The following is a 21021-nucleotide window of genomic DNA, read 5'->3' on the forward strand; positions in this document are numbered from 1 at the left end:
GCATACACACACACCTCACTGTTTACACACCAAAAAATAATTACTGGTTGGGATGATTGAATTGCCTAAAACAGCTTTGTTTTTTATGATAATTGCCTCTCAGGCAAAAATCCTAAATGTTTTATCCTGACTTAAGCACTTAATGTTTGAAATTTTGTGTGAATGATTTCATTCTCACCACTACCCTCCATGCCTTTTCCTGCTTCACCCAGCTCTGTGAACTTGAGATAGATTTTATAATCGTTCATAATATCAAGCAGTTATCTAACTCAAGCTCAGATAGGGTTTTTTATGCAGCCGATAATCACTTTGCAGATTTATCCTTAAATATCATAAGCTGAACTTATCCGTTTATAATAGATTAATAGATTTAGGTTACAAGGAATTCATTACCACATGCAAAAATTTCAACAGCTTTATTTATATATTTATTTACATTTTTTATTTATATTTTATAGATTGTTATTTTGTTTTAGAAATTTTTTTTTTCTTTGTTAGTTAATACAAAAATCTCTTGGACATGTTTTACATAAAACTAAGTAGTTATTTTAAGATCACTGCTATAAATAGCTATTTATCTATATATATATACCTGCATGTGTATATGTGTGTGTGTGAGAGAGAGAGAGAGAGAAATTGACTTCATGCACTTAGTTCAAATCAATTCAGCCACACATCAAATGTCCACATCTTCTCTTTATCTATTTCAAAACTCATGATACCCATCAAAGGATGATTACTCTTATTGATTTCAAGTGGTTGACCTAATCACCTGTTTTAAAATCACCCTCTAGACATGGAGTACCTGTATCCAAGTCCAGTATATTGCAAGCATTTGAAGTGGGTCTCTAATAATCTTAGAATGACTTGATATTTTGATACACTGTAATCCAACGGTCAGAGTTTCTTCTTCTCTTTCCTCCTTGTCCATCTCATAGGTTCAGCAAAGATTATGGATGCTCCTCATCTTCCTTTTAACTGAACCATAAAGAAAAAAGATAAAGCAATTGGTCTTGTTTTTAATAAGCATATCATCATTTTCATCATCGTTTTAACAGTTTTTTTTTTCTGTATTTGCATGGGGTGAATGGAATTTGTTGAGATGGATTTTCTACAGCTGGATGCCTTTCCTATTCACCAACCCTTATTTGTTTCTAAGTAAATAATACTCACGTATACAGACATTTTCATAGAAGAATGGAAATGAAGGAGATTCATTGCATGACAGTGACACACCATTTGAAAAGAAGGCGACAGTAACACACACAAACACACACACATGCACACGCACACATTTATACTCAATGACCTTCTTTCAATTTCTATCTCCCACATTCATTCATGAAGCTTTGGTCAGCTCAAGGCTACAATAGAATACTTGCCCAAGGTTCCACACACTGGGACTGAACCCAAAACCATGTGGTTGGGAAGCAAACGTCTTACCATACAGTGACACCTATGCTTTATATTTATATAGAAAGGTAAATGAAATTGAATAAAGTTCACACCTTTCTGAAAAGTATTTCGGACATAGATGTGGTGAAATAGCTACAACAAAAAGAAAAAACAATCTTAAATTATACACTTGTCTTTCTGAAAGCTTACCTCCGTATTACAGGGTGTCCACAAAGTCTGGGTACATGGAGTAAATAAAATCATAACATAAACAATTAAATATAAGAAATAATAATTTCTTAAAGTATGTGTTAATCTCCATGTGGGTACATGGAGTAAATAAAATCATAACATAAACAATTAAATATAAGAAATAATAATTTCTTAAAGTATGTGTTAATCCCCATGTACCCAGACTTTGTGCACACCCTGTATGATGAGTTAAAATTTTGGCTAAAGGCCAAGAATTTTAAGGGAGAGAGTAAGTCATTTACATCAGCCCCAGTATTCAACTGGTACTTTTATTTTATCAATTTTGAAGGGATAAAAAGCAAAGTCAGCCTTGACAGAATTTCAACTCAGAATGTAAAAAGCTAGTAGAAACACTACATTTTGTCAGATGTGCCAACAATTCTACCATCTCAGCACCTTTGTCTGTTCTATAATACTGACTAGAAACTTAGTGTACAAGCAGCACAGTTGTGTTCTTGACTGTCATGATTATGTGCATGAAGTACTTCATACAACCAAAAGTGGTCTGTGTATGTCACATCGCAAACATTGTATTGTACTCTAATACAAGAAACTTTATTTCTCCCTGTGGCTTCATACCAAATATTCTTCTTTGCAATGTTTTCTTCTTACAACAATGTTATACATATATCTTCTTGTTGAAATTTTCTCTGTTATGTACCATTTACTGCATAACTCTGTACCAACTGTCTTCCACTTTATAATTAGCATTTTGTATTAGAAAATCAGCTGGTGTGTGTGTGTGTGTGTGTGTGCGCGTGCGTGCATGTGTGTGTGTGCATGCATGTGTGTGTGCACGTGTATGTGCATGCATGTGTGTGTGTGCGTGCATGTGTGTGCACGTGTATGTGCATGCATGTGTGTGTGTGTGTGCATGCATGTGTGTGTGTGTGTGTGTGCATGCATGTGTGTGTGTGTGTGTGCATGCATGTGTGTGTGTGTGTGCATGTGTGACAACAAACACTAACAAGAAAAAGTGAAGGTAGTGAGAAGCAAGTAATATGCAACAGAAAGAATGTTAAGTAATGAGAGACAAAAAAGGAATGAAGAAAGAAAGAAAGAAAGAAGGAAAGAAAGGAGCAACAGTTGCCTACAAGAGGCAGCTGATGAAAGGAAGGAAGAATTAGAGATACATAGTAAAACAAAGAGGCCGGAAGAAAGAAGCTGAACAACAAGACTACGGGAGACAAATGACATAGAAGATGTACGCCTTATGTACCTCTAGCTTGATAAACTAAGCACAAGTTATACAAGTACATAGATTCATTAACTATAACTCTTCTTTTAATATAAATAAAAAGAAAAGAAAAGGCAATTCTGTTTTAGACTTGGAATTTTTCTAGCAAATTCGAAATGCTATGCAGTTTGTGAATTTGTTTTTTTTTTCTTTTTTTTTCTTTCTTTTTTTTACTGCTCATAGGCAAAGTCTGTAAATGTCAACTTGTTCATATTTGCTCTCTTTTATCATAGAAGTGCATTTCAAATTTGATATTCTTCCAATATTCATCAAGTCTCGTCTTGATATGGTTACTTGGCTTTAACTCCTCTGTCTCCCTTGGTAACTGGTTCCAGTTTCTATGGAACCTGTTCAAGATTTTGCTGTCTTGTTAGCTGGCTGCAATACTTCTTGAATAATTTAGATGAATAAACCTCTCTTGTTATTCTACAAACATGTGTCATGTCTTTCATTCTCATTTATAGCTTTGAAAGCAAATCAAACACACACTAAGTCTTTACTTCATGTAGCAGGTGATACTTTTGAAGTATTTGCTTTTATATTTCCAGTTATGAATGTTAAAGAATTAGCATGATTTGTACAACAGTTAATCCTCTTGCTTATGCTATTTGGTTTTGGTTTTGACTTGTGTGGGTTAATACATGACATATGATGATCTGTTTACTGTTTACTAATTCTTCAAGATAACTGAAGCTGTGTCTAACCAGTATTGGTCAGACTTGTCCAAATATTATATTGTAATTTTTCTTTTTCAGAAACATCTCCTGTTTATAGCATTGCATCCATAAATTATTCTCAAATCTATACCATCAAACTATTTATTGCAAATATCAACACTAACACATGCAAATACATGCATACATACATACATACATACATACATATATATATGTGTGGGTGTATGTGTGTGTGCATGTGTGTGTGTATAAACATATTCATAATATATGTCTCTGTGTGTATTATATATATATATGTCATCTATGTAAATATATATATGTTACACCATAGTATTAACTAGGCGATCAGATGCTGTTAAACACCACTGGTCACAATTCACTTCCAATTTTGTCTTGATTGCACAATTCTTTTCCATCTTGATCTAAATTGCTTGACCAAATTGTCTTTCTATTGTTATGGGGGTTTTCCAAGTGGCCTTTTCTGATCTCTTCAATGCTAGTCAACAACTGCATGGGTCACCTGTTGTCTATGAACTTTGGAACTTGTCCAGCTCAGTAGAACTTGTATGTTTAGTACTCTGCAATCACATTGTTCCCTCTGTTCCATTCTCCAATTATCTCATTTCAAATGTGCTCTTTTAGTGACATTCTTAGCAGGGATCTTTCCCTGGCTCTTTGCATTGTAGTTAACCAATGTTCTATCCTGTTTGTAGTAGCTCACATCTCATTCACATATAAGAGTGCAGGTGTACTATTGAAGAGTTTGACATGTATGGCATTGTATAGCTTTGTTTGGAGCACATTTATTGAGTTAAATACCTCCCAACATGCCCTTATTCTCTTTGAGATTTTAGCATCCGTATCTCATGCATATTCACTGTGGTCTCTGGTCTTGACCTGTCTATTCCATTTTGTTTTTCCGACAGAAAGACAAGGAGATGCAGAGAAGAACAGGTGACCATTAAAGAGTTCACAGAACATGTGACAGAAAAACTCTGACGAGTAAAGTAATAATAGTGATAAAGCTAATGATAGCCAGCAGCATTATGGTATACTACCAATTCTAGGTTTAGGCATTCCTCGTTACATAATTTAAATTTAAATTCTGCATATATGTGGATCTATGTTGTATTGAAACATGAGGAGTGATCATAAATTTGAAACCATTATTATTATTATCAAGGTGGTGAGCTGGCAAATTGTTAGCATGTTGGATCAAATGCTTTGTGGTGTTTCACCTGTTGCCACATTCTGAGTTCAAATTCCGCCAAGGTTGACTTTGCCTTTCATCCTTTCAGGGTCAATAAATTAAGTACCAGTGAAACACTGGAATCAATGTAATCAACTAGTCACCTCCCCCAAAAATTTTGGGCCCTGTGCCTTTAGCAGAAAGGATTATTATTATTATTATTATTATTATTATTATTATTATTATTATTATTATTATTATTATTATTATTATTAATCAGGTCACTGCCTGGAACCATGGGCATATGGTGTAGTGGTTAAGAGTGTGGGCTACTAACCCCAAGATTCCGAGTTCGATTCCAGGCAGTGACCTGAATAATAATGATAGTGATAATGATAATGATAATAATAATAATAATAATAATAATCGAAAAATACCTTAGTAATAAGAATCTAGTTTCAAAATTTCCCCCAAGACACCTGATGAAGGCTGCAGGGTAAATCAACCGAAACATTGTGTTAACAACAAACAAGATGAGGACAAATATCCATCAAATGTAAATAGTGTAAACAATGATTATTATTATTACTATTATCATCATCATCATCATCATCATTATTATTGTTATTTTGTTAAAAAATAAATTTATGGTAATATATATCTCCATGACTATTGTATGCATACAGAAGGAATTACATTACTGGGTTTTCCTCTCTCTCCCTCTCTTTCTTTCTCTCTCTTGCTTTCTCTATCTCTCTCTCTCTCTCTCTCTCTCTCTCTCTCTCTCTCTTTTTCTTTCTCTCTTGATCAGATAGAAGAGATAGTTTTGTTGTTTTTAAAATTTTATTTCGCTCGAGAACTGTCATAACATTCTGCAATGATGACTGTGGTGGTGATGAAGATGATGACAGTGATGACAAAAATGATGACAGTGATGATGATGATGATGATGACACAGTGAGGATGGTGGTAGTGATGGGCTCAGGAGAAGGGGTAACATGACAGTAGATTATTTGAGTTTTTTTACATCTACTGTTTCGATGACTGACATTTTATTTACCTTCCTTAATAAGCTGCTAATTACTAACCTAATTTCTTATTTTATTTTATTTTATTTCATTTTATTTTATTTCATTTTCTTCCATTTGGTATTTACTTTCTTTTTACATTTGTTTTTATTGTATTTGTTTTTGTTGTTTAGTTGCTTAGGAAAGGTAAGGCTTAAGGGAAGCTGAATTAAGAGGGGGTGGATAGAGGAAGAAAATAAAAGAAAAGTTGAAAGAAAGAAGGGGAAAAAAAAAGAAAGAAAGCAAGAAGAGAAGATGATTATCAATAACAACAACAACAACAACAACAATGAAAATTAAAAAAACTATCAGGAAAATAAATAAAATAAAAATAGATTCAAAAGCTTTAAATTGCTTTAGAAAAGAGAGGAGTATTTCTTGCAGTGACTGTGTAATTTCCTCTTCAGTCTTTTGTACAATCAAGTGTTTATTCATTATTCCTTAATTTCATAAAAGCAGCAGCAGTAGCAGCAGCAATAGTGGCATGGGTGGTGGTGGTGGTGGTGGTGGTGGTGCTGGTGCTGGTAACAATAGTAATAAACCTTCCTTTTCGTTGTCTTCTTCACAGTTGCTTCCAATGTCTTACGATTATTATTATTATTATTGAGTATGGTAGTGAGCTGGCAGAATCGTTAGCATGCTGGGCAAAATGCTTAGCAGTATTTGGCCTGTCGCTATGTTCTGAGTTCAAATTTTGCCACGGTCGACTTTGCTTTTCATCCTTTTGGGGTCAATAAAGTACCAGTGAAACACTAGGGTCGATGTAATCAACTAGTCCTCTCTCACAAAATTTCAAGCCTTGTGCCTATAGTAGAAAGGATTATTATTAGTATTATTATTATTATTATTATTAGTAGTAGTAGTAGTAGTAGTAGTAGTAGTAGTAGTAGTAGTAGTAGTTGTTGTTGTATTTAAGGCAGCAAGCTGGCAAAATACTTAGCTGTTCTGATTCCATCAAGGTTGACTTTGCCTTTCATCCTTTTGTGGGGGTCGATAAAATAAGTGCCAGTTGCATAGTGGGGTCGATGTAATTGACTTACTCTTCTCCCTGCAAAATTTCAGGCCTTCTGCCTATAGTAGAAAGGATTATTATTATTAGTAGTATTTAAGGTAGTGAGTTGGCAGAATCGTTAGCACACCAGACAAAATGCTTAGCAGTGTTTCATCTGTCTTTACATTCTGAGTTCAAATTCCACTAAGATCAACTTTGCATTTCATCCTTTTGGGGTCGATAAAATAAGTACCATTTGAGAACTGGGATCAATGTACTCAACTTACCCCTTCCCACAAAATGTCAGGCCTTGTGCTTTTAGTAGAAAGAATTGTTATTATTATTATTATTATTATTATTATTCAGTAGTTTTATTTTTATAACGTGCTTTCACTTCACTACCAAGTGCAGCTCTGTGAGCCTTGGGTATGTGCTGTGGTTTGCTGTGATGCTCTTATGGTTACTGTATTGAAAGTGTTTTGCGTAGGATGTGTGCAGTGCCTAGTAGTGCAATTTTCTGTATGTTATATATATATATTTATAAGTCCTGGTGTTTTTTATTATTACTATTATTATTATTATTATTATTATTATTATTATTATTATTATTATTATTATAATCATCATCATCATCAAGGAGGATAAAATATTAGACAACAAAGATGATCCCTGCAGAGGTCTTCTTTGACTTTTATCCTTCCAGGGTCCATAAAAATAAAATAGTCAATTTACTCATATATACTGTTTTCTTCCAATATTTGTGACCTTGTACCCAATCTGGAGATCATTATTAAAGGAGGGTGATAGATTGGCAGAAATATGTTCTTGTATTTAGTTAGCTCCCTTTACTAACTAAGTTTTGATTCTAATGTATTCAGCTTTACCTTTCATTCCTCCATGGCCGTAAAGAACAAAAAATGCTGTAATATACTTGGGTTGATATATCTCATCTTAAAATTTAATCAGTGATCAAACCCATTCCTTAAAATGTTGAAAGTTTGTGCCCAAATAAGGAGTGGTTCAGAAAAGTCTTATATTTAGTAAAGCATTCTGTTTGGGAAAAGAGGGAGATGGATGGATGGATAGACAGGTAGGTAAGTAGATAGATAGGTAGGTAGGTAGGTAGAGGTAAGAGAGAGAGAGAGAGAGAGAGAGAGAGAGAGAGAGAGAGCAGGCTGTTGACTCTGAAGGTCTTCATTCTTCATTCAATTAGACGTCAAAACAGTAAGACTTCTTGTTACCACAATCAGTTAACATCTTGATTGAGGAGAGAGAGATAGAGGAAGTAGGAAGAGAGAGAGAGAGAGAGAGAGAGAGAGAGAGAGAGAAGCAAGGCACAAGAGTAAGGAGGGGAATATTTATAAAAGAAAAAAGAATAGTAAAAAAAAATAGGAGGAGCCAAACTAGAATACCCAGGAGTGAACACTAGAGTGAAATAATTACAAGAAAAGAAAACAAGAGTAAAATAAAATAAATGCATGAAATAACAACAAAAAGATAATAAAAATAAAAATGGAAAAGTATTTGTAAAGAAAACAAAATTAATTAGAAATGAAATCAATAGAGACATATTATTATTATTAGTTAAGACTACAATACACTGTAGATGTTTCTAGAAGTTGAAGAAAACAGAATTCCTCTTCACTTCCACTTGCCAATACAAAAGAACAAGCAAAAACAAAATGTAAACAAAATATATGTGCATCATAAATTTCTATGAAATAATGGAGATTATTTTTAAAAATTACATGGAAAATAAATAAATAATGACTTAGCTATTTTTTAAAGTTGATGAACTTTTCAGAATATCGATATACCTTATATATATATATATATATATATATATATATATATATATATATATATATATATAGGTTGTTTAATATGGCTGGTCAAAGAGTGACCACTGGTTTTGCATGTATGATGCACTTAGCTATATAGCGTACTTGTTAGACACAAATGACCAAAGACACATAACCTCTCTACAATTGGAGGAAGGAATTCATGATAGTCAGTTAATTCTGTAAACAAATAAATTCCAGAACAAAACTCTACTGGTAAACCTTGGGTGAGGTGGGTTTATTTCCTTCAGATTGGTCCCAGTTATGTCCATGGCAAGCTTGCTGATAATGGCTGAAGATGGCAGCATTTCTCTACTTGGCAAACAGGGAATTCCATGTTTTCAACACAAATTTCCTGTAATGAGAGTACTGACTAAACATTTCTTTGGAGTTTAAAAAGATTCTAGGTCAAGTGAGTTTTTTTTTCAGGATTCATGCTCTTTCAGCCAATCAAATCCTACACCACTTGCTCCCATTGAGGTATAGCCCTGATTGTTCTAGAAGCCTCCATCTAATTATGTATGGCATACTCTCCTCTTTTAAATTCCCTACATAGCTGACCAGGGACATGATGTTACACCTCTCCAATATCCTAAAGGAGGACCTGTGATTGCTAAGATGATGTTTTAATTTCCCACCTGTAGATCCGACATATTTCTATGTATGTGCCCTTGTGCTGACGATGTTACAGCTGCTGTTATGCTGTCATTATTGCTGCTGCTGCTGCTGCTGGTGTCAATGCCATTGTTGCTGTTATTGTTGGATGTGTCATTGGTGCAACAGTTTCTCCCCCAAAAAGATGTATGTATATCATCATTTCATTTAATGTCCATTCTCCATGTTGACATGAGTTCGATGGTTTGACGAGCTGGCAAGCCTTAGAACTATGCTAAACTCTATTGCTTGTTTTGACTTAGTTTCTAAAGTTGGATGCCCTCCTCCTGGCCATGGGGAAATATTAGCTTGCTTGGAAACAGGTGAGGGCTGGCATCCAGCAGTAGAAAATCCACCTTAATAAACTCTGTCCAACCCTTACAAGCATGAAAAGTGGATGTATATTAAAACGATGTGTGTGTGTGTGTGTGTGTGTGTGTGTGTGTGTGTGTGTGTGTGTAAGGAATAGCATACCATCTATGTCCTCCTCTCAGTTATAGATCTTCATGTGACATCCAAATACTTTGCCCAGCACCTTTAATACCCAGTTGCCATTTCACCTCACTTACACTCAGTATTTTATGCAAGCTAATGTCACAGTTCTCAATACATTTTACTCTGATATCTGCATTCATTACCTGAATGTGTATCTGTGTAGTTGTCTATATGTATATGTTTGTGCTTATGCATGTACCTGAGTCTGTGTCACTGAGAGTAGACAGCTATTATTTTTAGCATAAGACAGATTTTAGACCCTTCTTTCTCATTTTTCTATATTTCTTTCTTGTCATTGTTGATGCTGCTGTTATAGTTATTGTCTTCAGTGATTAGATGTTTTCCAGGAATTATTCTACACTGTTTTTCTGACAAAAATCTCTCAGGAAATAGTTATGAATTAACAATAATCTTTCTGTGTGGGAAGTAATCTTTTTTTGTTATTTGCTTTCTATTTTTTGTATTTATCATATTTGTTGCTAGCTCAACAATAGATTGGCAAAATGCAGTGGAGCATTGGTCAAAATATCTTACAGTGTTTAGTTACAGCCTATGAAGTTCTGAGTTCATATTCCACCAAGGTTGACATTTCTTTTCACCCTTCCAGGTTTGATAAAATAAAAGTACCTATTATGTATGCACAGGGGTTTGATCTAATCAGTTGGTGCCCCACACTTTTTCTATGCCAAATGTGAAACCTCATTAACCCTTTTGCATGCTGATTACTCTGTCAAATGTAATGTTTGTTTATTTATCCTCGTTTACAAAAAATTAATCATGTATCATCTTGTAGGATAGGTATGACATGCCAGATCTGGCCAGTTTGAACATAAAGCAGGTACAATATATTGGCCAGATATAGCAGTTTAAATGCTAAAATTAGAAAATCAATATTTTTTTATTTGTAGGAATAACTAGTATCAGATAAACATCTTGAGTGTAGAATCTATGACACAGTTATGATTTACCCTTTACTGACACTATTAAAGCTTCAATAGAAATGAATTAATGCCATAACTTCATTTGTGGATTCTTAAAATAAACCAAGACTGTTTTTATTGCTTAGCACTTGGTTTTTATAAATCTGCTAGATATCATTATTGATGTCACTAACCTTACCTAGCTTTGCTTGAGTAAGCTTGACCAACATTATATGAGTAATCCTGCTCAGTTTTACCTGTGTTAACCTACTGAGCTTTACTTGAGTAAGCCTGTCTAACATTACTTGAGTAAACCTGTCAAATATAACTTGAGTAAGCCTGCTCAGTTTTACTTGTGTAACCCTACCAGCATTATTTGGATAATCCAGCTCAGCTGAGCTCATGTAAGCCTGCTTAGCTTTACTTGAGTAAACCTGTGCAGCATTATTTGCTTGAATAAGCCTGTGCTACATTACTTGATTTCATAAAATCAAGTAATTACTCTGCTTGAGTAATGCTGCTCAGCTTTCCTACAGTAAGCTTTCTAAGCTTTGCTGCTGTAAGCCTGCTCAGCTTTGCTTCAATAAACTTGCTTAGCTTTACTTAGGTAACTCTTTCCTTTGCTTGTGCAAACATATGTAAGAAATATGACACTTTGAAAGTAAAAGAGAACAGCAAATACAGATGATTTGAAGTGAATGAAAAGGAATTAGTTGGGGAAAAATTGAGTACATCCGAACTGAAAGAGCTCTTGAATAGCAACAACTTTGATGTGTTTTTCACCACAGGATAGTATAAACTAATAGATTATTATTTCTGTGTAGGTGTTTACTGTAAAGTAAATCAAATTACATACATCATTAGTTGTTCTTTAATTTGTTTGATCCATTTAATCACATTTCATAGAAACATTTGGTTCCTCTCAATTGCAGTATTTTTCATTGTGTTTTAGCAGAATTGTGTGTGTGTGTGTGTGTGTGTGTGTGTGTGTGTGTGTGTGTTTGATGCTATGAAGGGTAATTGGAAAATTGGCCACCATATACATGTATGTATGTTTATTTCTATGTATCTGTGTATGCATATGGTGAGCCCTGGGTGATTATAACCAATTGGAATCCACTAAAGGAACGCAAGCACTATCTGGTGGTCTATTGTAAATGAAGAACAGAGTAAGTCTGTCACCTCACAGCATGATCTGTACCTCTAATCAGCTTCTACATAGATTCCATCTATCAAATTTCACTCACAAGAATTTTATCTACCCAAAGCTAACACAGAAGGAACATGACAAAAATTCCACACAGTTAAATAAAATCTACAACCTTAACCATACAACCATATCTGCATCACTCAAGCTGCTATAAAACCTGTAGTTTTGATATATGTGCTTTGTAAAGACCACCATTTCCTTGTAAGTACCTTGGGTAAGGAAAATGCAAGGTGAGTCAACCTTAACAGAAAATCAAAGGGTGTAGTTCTTCAGGTTATCTGGCACCCTCTTTGATACCTTTCCAGCAACTCCAGGGTAGAGGAAGCTCTCCAACTCTGTAAGACAATTTACCTAGGATTTGGTGATTAATAGCACCTATGCCAGTGCCACAAAAACCCACCTGTGCTGGTGCCATATAAAAAGCACCCAGCACACTCTGTAAAGTGGTTGGTATTAGGAAAGGCATTAAGTTGCAGAAACCAAGCCACATCAGACTGGAACCTGGTGCAGCTCCCCTGCTTACCAACTCTGGTCAAACTATCCAACCCATGCCAGCATGAAGGATGAGCATTAAATGATGATGATGAGGAGGAGGAGGATGATGATCATCATCATCATCATCATGACACCAACTCCAATGTAAAACCTACATCTTGTTGGCTATTGTAGCCATGTTACCCCATTGAGTCACTGTGATCAGACCTCCAAGTCTAAAGAGTGGGACTGGGTTACTTAGACTGATTCTTACTTTAAAATTACAAAGAGTAGGTAGGAAGAACATCCCTATAGTGTCAAAGATTGGTTTATATGGCCACTTGAGGGTATTCTGCTCTTCTGCAGGGCAGAATCATTAACATGCTTGGCAAAATGCTAATCAGCATTGCATCCATCTTCATGTTCTGCGTTCAAATTCTGTCCAAAGTCAACTTTGCCTTTCATCTTTTCAGGATTGATAAAATAAGTACCAGTTAAGCACTAGAATCAAAGTTAACTTACCCTCTGCTCCAAAGTTGCTGGCCTTATGCTAAAATTTGAAACCATTATTATTATTTGATGAAAACTCTCAGCTTATTTTGATGGCTATGATGGAAAGTGTCAGCTGTCCACAGCCAGCAGACTAAGGTGACACTTGTTTACTGGTCATGCTTCAAGAACCCTGGGAAGAATTCTTGCAGTTCCAAGCAATGCTGATTCTTGTAGGTGTTCTACCTTAACATTTGCACCAATCTTTTTGAGCCACGCTGGTAGTTGAGTGCTGATACTTCCAAGTGCACAAATCACTGTTGGTATCATGTCTACCCTCCTCATTGCCCACAACTTTTGTGGAGGTGAAAGGAAGACTTGCCATGGTACTTTGTGATCTCCAGGCATGAAAACATCAAGTTTTTAAAACTGATTCAAGCCTAAGAGCCTTTATCAGCCAAGGTTAACAATGCATCTGTATTTGTATGTGCAGGTCTCGGTAGAACTTTTTTGAGAAAGACTGGTAATTACTCATGCATGAAGTCTTCTCTTTCCATACCATACTCTGCTTGAGTAAGTCCGCCCATATTATATAAGTAATCCTGCTTAGTTTTACTTGAGCTTTACTTGAGTAAGCCTGCCCAGCTTTACTTAAATAGACCTACTCTGCTTTGCTCAAGCCTACCCACCTTTGCTTCAGTAAACCTGCTTGAGTAAACCTGTGCCATATTACTTGAATAAACCAGCTCAGCTCTGCTTGAGCAATGCTGCTCAGCTTTGCTGCAGTAAGCCTGCAGGACAGAATCATTAGCATGCCCGGTAAAATGCTTAGTGACATTGCATCTATCTTTATGTTCTGAGTTCAGATTATAAGGAAAGGCCACTAATTGAGCTAATACAATTAGGCACCTGGTGTCATTGCAGGTGTTGCTGTCAAAGCACAAAAGCTTGAAACAGAAACCATAAGACACCTTTATCCAACCCTCTAACAATTTGGCCAACTCACCACCCTGGACTAGTACTTTTTATTGACCTTCAAAAGGACAGGACAAAATAGAAAATTGACCTTGGTTGGATTTGAATACATGCCACAGAGAATCTGAACAAATACCATGAAAATACCATTCTACCTAAAACACTAACAACTCTGCTAGTTCACCATACAGCCTGATCGATAAAAACTATACATTCTTCTCATAAATTGAACTGACTAAAACATATAGCTGAAAGTAACATAGTTGTTGATTTGATGTATTTTTATTTTTGAAAAAAAAAATGAGAAGACAATATGGAATATGGTAGTGAGATACCTCAGGGAATTCTATGAAAGCTCGAATGCATTAATACTTTCTGTTACGTTATTTCTTCCTATTGTAACTAAAAATCGGTGGTGATGACAGTTGCATTGTTGTTGTTGATGATAATGATGATGATAATGATGAGCATGATCATGACGATGATGGTGGTGGTGGTGGTGGTGGGGAGGAAGAGGAGGGGGAGGAGAGTAATAGTGGTGGGGGTTGACAGCTGCAGTGGTAGTGATGGTGAAAAAGGTGGTGGTGGTGGTGGTGGTGGTGATAATAAGAATGATTAGATTGGTGATGATGAAGACAGTAACAACACAATCAACAAACAAATAACAAACTAAAAGATGTACAATTGGTTTGTTTCCCTTTTTTTTTTTTGCTACTTCTTTTTCTTCCTGAATGTTTCTTATCCAGTTGTCATTTACCTCGATAAAAAGCTAAAGAAACTGTACTTTTTTTGGGGTTTTTTTTCTTTTTGTCAGTGGCTTAATCAGAGGGAGAATGTCAGTATCCATGACCAATTTTGGGGTCTTTGAAACTGCCAAGGATACAAGGAAGTGTTCAAATCATTCGTAGGTCAACTTTGCCATTTTCTTCCTTTAGGGTCAATTAAAAATACAGTACCAGTCAGTGTAATCAACTAAACCCCTTCCCTAAAAATACTTGGCCTTGTGCCAAAATTTGAAGCAATCATCACCAACATCATCATCATCATCATCATCATCATCATCATCATTATTACTATTATTATCATGAAGGCAGTGAGCACATAAAAAGTACTATCCGAACGTGATTGATGCCAGGCCTGCCTGACTGGCTCTCATGCTGGTGGCACGTAAAAAGTACCCACTACACTCTCAGAGTGGTTGGCATTAGGAAAGGCATCCAGCTGTAGAAACATTGCCAGATCAGATTGGAGCCTGGTGCAGCTGCTGGCTCTCCAGACCTCTGTCAAACTGTCCAACCCATGCCAGCATGGAAAACGGACGTTAAACATTGATGATGATGATGATGATGAATGCTCTTCTCAATAAGTGTGATGTACCAGTTAAGACAATCTTTTGCACTTCCTGCATGGCTGATAAACCAGGGATCATTCTTAAATAATTTTTAGTTCCTTTTTTGGTCATTCCAAGTGCTCCTACAATCATTGGTATTGCAACCGTCTTGAGATGCCACATCTTTGTGATTTTGATTAACAGATCTTTATATTTTCTGAGCTTATCAAATTCTTTTGCTGAGATATTATGGTCACAGGGTATGCTCATGTCAATCAATCAACAGACTTTATTGCTTTCGTCTGTCACAACAATATCTGGCTTATTTGCCTCAATGGTCTAATCTGTAAATACTGGGAATTCCCAAAGAATAGTTACATTTTCTCCCTCAGTTACAGTCTCAGAGTGGTGTTTGTACCATTTGTCAGTAGTTTTGATTTTATAATTCTGACACATTATCCAATGTAGATATTGGCCAACTCTGTTATGTCTTGATTTGTACTCTACAAGTACTAAAAGATTAGGTGATCAACTGTTTCTATCCCATAATAATTGTTATTATTATCATTATTATTATCATTATCATTATCATTATTATTATTATTATTATTATTATTATTATTATTATTTTTGGAGGAAGAGAAAGGAACACTTGCCATGGTACTTCCTCTGAGTAGAATGGTTTTGGATCTGTGGAGTTCCTTGGTTGCCCTTTTCCCCTATTGAAGATTGTTTGCTAAGATTGTTTTACAAATTGTTATTGTTTTATGGTTTACATGTTTCTACGTCCTCTCATTGATTAGCCAGAGACGATTTTTAAAATGAGAATATCTGAAATAAACTCGACTGCTCTCACAAATGAGAATACTAAAAGTGAACCCAACCGCTCTGAAGAATTAAGTAAAAAAAGTGGAAAAAGAATCCAGAATCCTTGTCCAGTCGATCCCAAAATCTAACCCTTTCATTACTGTATTTATTTTGAGATGCTCTGTGTTTCTTTCAATTACTTTAAATATAACAAAGAATTTAATAAAATAACATCGGTATCATTAAGCTAGTGTTAGGAACATAAATTGTGACTAAGGTTTGGTGGAAGATTTTAATTCAAAACTTATGAAACCAAGACATTTGTACTACAGAGTCAGAGGCGGATTCAGCTGGGTTGGTAACGAAAGGGCTAATCAGTTCATGCCAGTCATGAGGCAAAACATCTCTGGAAGTTTCATCTGAATCCATCCAGCAGTTCTTGAGATATCTTGTCCACACACAAACAAAACAAACAATCAAACACAACTGAAAACAATACCTCCGCTTTCGCTAAAGCAGATGTAATAATAGCACGCTAGGCAAAATGCTTAGTGGCATTTCATCTGTCTTCATATTCTGACTTCAAATGACACTGAGGTCAACTTTGTCTAACACTTTTCAGGGTTGATAAAATAAGTACCAGTCACACACTGCTGTTAATGCAATCAACTTACCTCATCCCCTAAAACTGCTGACATTGTGTCAAAATTTGAAGCCATTATTAATAATACTAATAATAATCTTTTCTATAGGCCAAGGCCTGAAATTTGTGGGGAGGGGAATAGTCAATTACATTGACCCAGTACTCAACTGGTACTTAATTTATCGACCCCGAAAGGATGAAAGGCAAAGTCAACTTCAGTGAAATTTGAACTCAGAACGTAATGACGAGTGAAATATCACTAAGTATTTCACCCAACATTCTAATGATTCTGTCAGCTTGCCATCTTAAATAATAATAATAATAATTGTTTCAAATTTTGCCACAAGGGCAACAATTTGGGGGGAAGGAAAGAGTCAATTACATCAACCCCAGTGTCTAACTGGTACTTATTTTATTGACCCTGAAAGGATGAAAGGCAAAGTCGACCCTGGTGGCATTTGAACTCAGAACATAAAGTCAGTCGAAATACCACTGAGCATTTTGTCTGGTGTTCTAACAATCCTGCTAGCTTGCCACCTTAAATAATAATAATAATAATAATAATAATAATAATAATAATAATAATAATAATAATAATAATAATAATAATAATAGTAATAATAGTAATAATAATAATAATAAAGATCTCTTATTTTTTCTCATTATCTCCTCAATCATGTAGTTTTATGTACACACATAATTTATATATAGATATTTGAACTCTTTTATACAAATGGCCTTTATCTGTCTATCTATCTATCTCTTCCCTTTTTCTACTTCTCTATTTCTCTTTCTCTCTCTCACTCTCTCTCTCTCACCTCTCTCTCTCTCTCTGTTTCTTTCATTTCTTTTAGGTGGGGTTTTTGAGGCATTTAAATGTCGATTAGACAATGCATCTTCTTCTGAATTAAATATTAAGACATGAGTAACAAAAAGTGTCACTCCACAGTAAACGAATACCAGAGAAGAAAAGATTAAAAAAAAACTAAAGTAGTATTAATATATTTATCATCATCATCATCATCATCATCATTATTGCCATCACCACCATCGCCACCACCACCACCACCATCATCATCATCATCATCATTCTACATGCATTTTTTGGATGGGTTTCATTGTATCTTACTGTGTTCTTCATCGTCTGTCACACACACAGTAACAGATAACACTGGCCTTTGTTATTGTGCATATCATATCTTAATAGCTTAGTTTTTACAGCTGAATGCTCTTCCTATCACCTAACTTTTTACAGCATAGAGTGGATATATTTTTACCATAAAATACTATTTTAAAGATTGATTGTCTGCAATAGAACTAAAATGTCTTTCTTACTTTGTAGCTATATTTTCAGAGTTATCATGCTCCTAAATGGGTTGCTTGCACCAGGGCTTACAACATACATATTTCTTCTGTTAGTTTGTTAAACTTTTACTTCTTTTACTTGCTTCAATCATTGGACTGCAGCCATGCTGAGGCTCCACCTTGGAGGGTTTTTATTGAGCAAACCAACTCCACTATTTATGTTTTTTTAAAACCTAGTACTTATTCTCTTGGTCTCATATGCTAAGCCACAAAGTTAGGGGGATGTAAACAAACCAACACCAGTGGTAAAGCAGTGATAGACAACAAGCACAAATGCAAAACACAGACATAAACATACCGTCATACATACACACACACACACACACACACACACACACATATCTTTTATCTTTATCTTTCACTTGTTTCAGTCATTAGACTGTGACCATGCTGGGGCACCACCTTTTAGTCGAATGAATCAACTCCAGTACTTATTTTTTTGTCAAGCCTGATACCCATTCTATCGGTCTCTTTTGCTGACCTGCTAAGTTACATTGATGTTGGCTAGCTTGCTTGCCTAGCCTGCAGCAGGGAGGACGGCGGGGTGGAGGCATCTCTCAAAAGCTATAATAATGTAAGGAAGCCCATTGTGACCAGCAGCATATAAAAACATCTTGTAGTCTGGTCAATACAGTGATACACACACACACACACACACACACACACACACACAAACACACACACACACACACACATTTCCATATGCTATTCACTGAACCATTAAACATATACAGTATTTATTTTTAACCTTCTTAATTGCTACTAATAGTCACATTACACATTCATACATATATATTTATTTTATGTTGCAGCTTGTGAAGAGTAGCATCAATTGATTCCTAGTTTCCAATGGGTTAATCATTGGTTCATCATAGGTTCACTGCGTTTCTGTCAATAAGACTAACAAGGGTCTGTCACTATTTGTTTTGTTTCTTTTTCTTCTTGATATACATTAACAAATGACATGTGTACATGCGTATTTGTGTGTGTGTGTGTGTACGCATGGCTGTATGGTTAAGAAGCTTACTTCCCTGCCACATGGTTTCAGGTTCAGTCCCACTGCATGGCAACTTGTGCAAATATCTTCTGGTATTGCCTTGGGCCTGTCAAAGCTTTGTCAGTGGATTTAACAGATAGAAACTGAAAGACGGTCAGTAGGGTGCACGCATGCGTGCATGCTTGTGTGTGTGTGTGTGTGTGTGCCTGTGTGCGTGTGTGTGTGTGTCTGTGTGTGTGCGTGTCTGGTGTGTGTGAGTGTGATTTTTGTGAGTCTCTGTCCTGATATCACACAATTGTTGTAAACAAGTATCACAAGCAATGTCTTTTGTTTTCAATCTTCTGTGAAAACATATTTGGCCTCGGGAAAATATTGCTTTCAGATCTTGGCACAAGGCCAGAAACTTTGGGTGAAGGGGTAAGTTGATTACATTGACCCTCAACTGGTACTTGTTTTATCAACCCCATCAAGATAAAAGACAAAGTCGACCTTGGTGGAATTTGAACTCAGAATGCAAACACAGACAAAATGCCATTAAGCGTTTTGCCCAACACACTAATGATTCAGCCAGCTCACCACCTTTGCCTTGGGAAAATATTACCTTGCTTTGCAACAAGTAAGGGTTAGCAACAGGAAAGGCATCTGACCATAGAAAACCTGCTTCAATTAATTCAATATGAATCATCCTAATCTGGAAAAGTGGATATTAAAATGATGACGTCAAGGATGATAATGAAGATAATAGACTTAGATACATTTTTAAATTTCTTATTATAATCTCCTTTGTATAGATCTTTTTTTAAATCTTTTCTGAAGTATTTTAGTCAAAGAGAATTTAATGTAAAAAATATAAAACACTGATTCACTTGAAGGTTTTGCCACTGTAACCATCAATAACCCATTCCTTCCTTTGCCTGTTTTCTCTATAAGCATTGACCTACGTAAGTTCAAGGTCCTTCTTAAGATATTAGAAAAGGTCCTTCTTAAGTCTAAGGCTTATAAGGCTGGTTTCCCAGATTCCGTGGTGTTTATATTCCCCTCTGGACAGGACACCAGTCCATCACAGGATTACTTATTTTTGCCAGCTGAGTGAACTGGAGCAATGTGAAACATAATGTTTTGTTCAAAAACACTATGCATCACCCAGTCTGGGAACTGAACCCACAATCTCACAATCATGAATGCAACACCCAACCACTTAGCCACATGCTAATTTGAACTCAGAACATAGCGGCAGACGAAATACCGCTAAGCATTTCACTCGGTGTGCTAACGTTTCTGCCAGCTCGCCGTCTTTCAGTTTCTGTCTGCCAAATCCACTCACAAGGCTTTGGTCAGCCTGAGGTTATAGTAGAAGACACTTGCCCAAGGTGCATTGCAGTGAGACTGAATGCAGAACCATGTGGTTGGGAAGCAGGCTTCTTACCACACAGCCACTCCTGCTTGTGTGTGTGTATATACACACACACATACTCAGATATACACATACACACACACACACATCCACCATAAATTAGTAATTCACTCATTGTTTTTCAATTACACTCGCCATACTTTTGCTACTGCCATCCAGCTTTTGTCCCAGTTACCTCCCGATTCCAACTACCTGTGTTTACCACACTTATCAGACTCTACTACACCATTTCAAGACTTACCCCAGCTCTATGTCAACAGCAATAGCAGCACCATCAACAGCAATAGCAGCACCATCAACAGCAATAGCAGCACCATCAACAGCAATAGCAGCACCATCAACAGCACCATCAACAAGGTGAAAGAAACCTGAAAGTCAAAGAGGCAAAGGTGGAGGCAGTAAAGAATGAAAGAGGTTGTTTTTTTTTTAAACTTTATGTAACATTATTAAAATACAGCAATTATAGAAGACCTGGTTTTATTAAGCAAACACGATTAGTGGTGAAGATGTAAGCAGATTAGTGGAGAGATCAATAAACAAGTATTATGGTAAATTATTTGACGTTAATTATTACTGAACTCATTATTACGTTCCAATCA

The 21021-nt window shown here is 35.8% G+C and overlaps 1 protein-coding gene and 1 long non-coding RNA gene across 2 annotated transcripts in view; one reads left to right on the forward strand and one right to left on the reverse strand.

The window, feature by feature from the left end:
* Nucleotides 1-21021, forward strand: part of LOC106882259 (uncharacterized) — a 229345-nt gene that overhangs the window by 129302 nt on the left and 79022 nt on the right. The gene's annotated exons all lie outside the window — the stretch shown is intronic.
* Nucleotides 402-21021, reverse strand: part of LOC128247830 (uncharacterized) — a 20948-nt gene continuing 328 nt past the window's right edge. Inside the window, exons 1-2 of the long non-coding RNA XR_008264151.2 lie at nucleotides 20664-21021; nucleotides 402-978 (exon numbers count right to left, since the gene is read on the reverse strand). The exon at nucleotides 20664-21021 is cut by the window's right edge and continues 328 nt beyond it. This is a non-coding gene — a long non-coding RNA (uncharacterized LOC128247830). The remainder of the gene's footprint in view (nucleotides 979-20663) is intronic.

The sequence above is a fragment of the Octopus bimaculoides genome, chromosome 5 (assembly GCF_046866305.1).
Source record: "Octopus bimaculoides isolate indiv1 chromosome 5, ASM4686630v1, whole genome shotgun sequence".
NCBI lineage: Eukaryota > Metazoa > Mollusca > Cephalopoda > Octopoda > Octopodidae > Octopus > Octopus bimaculoides.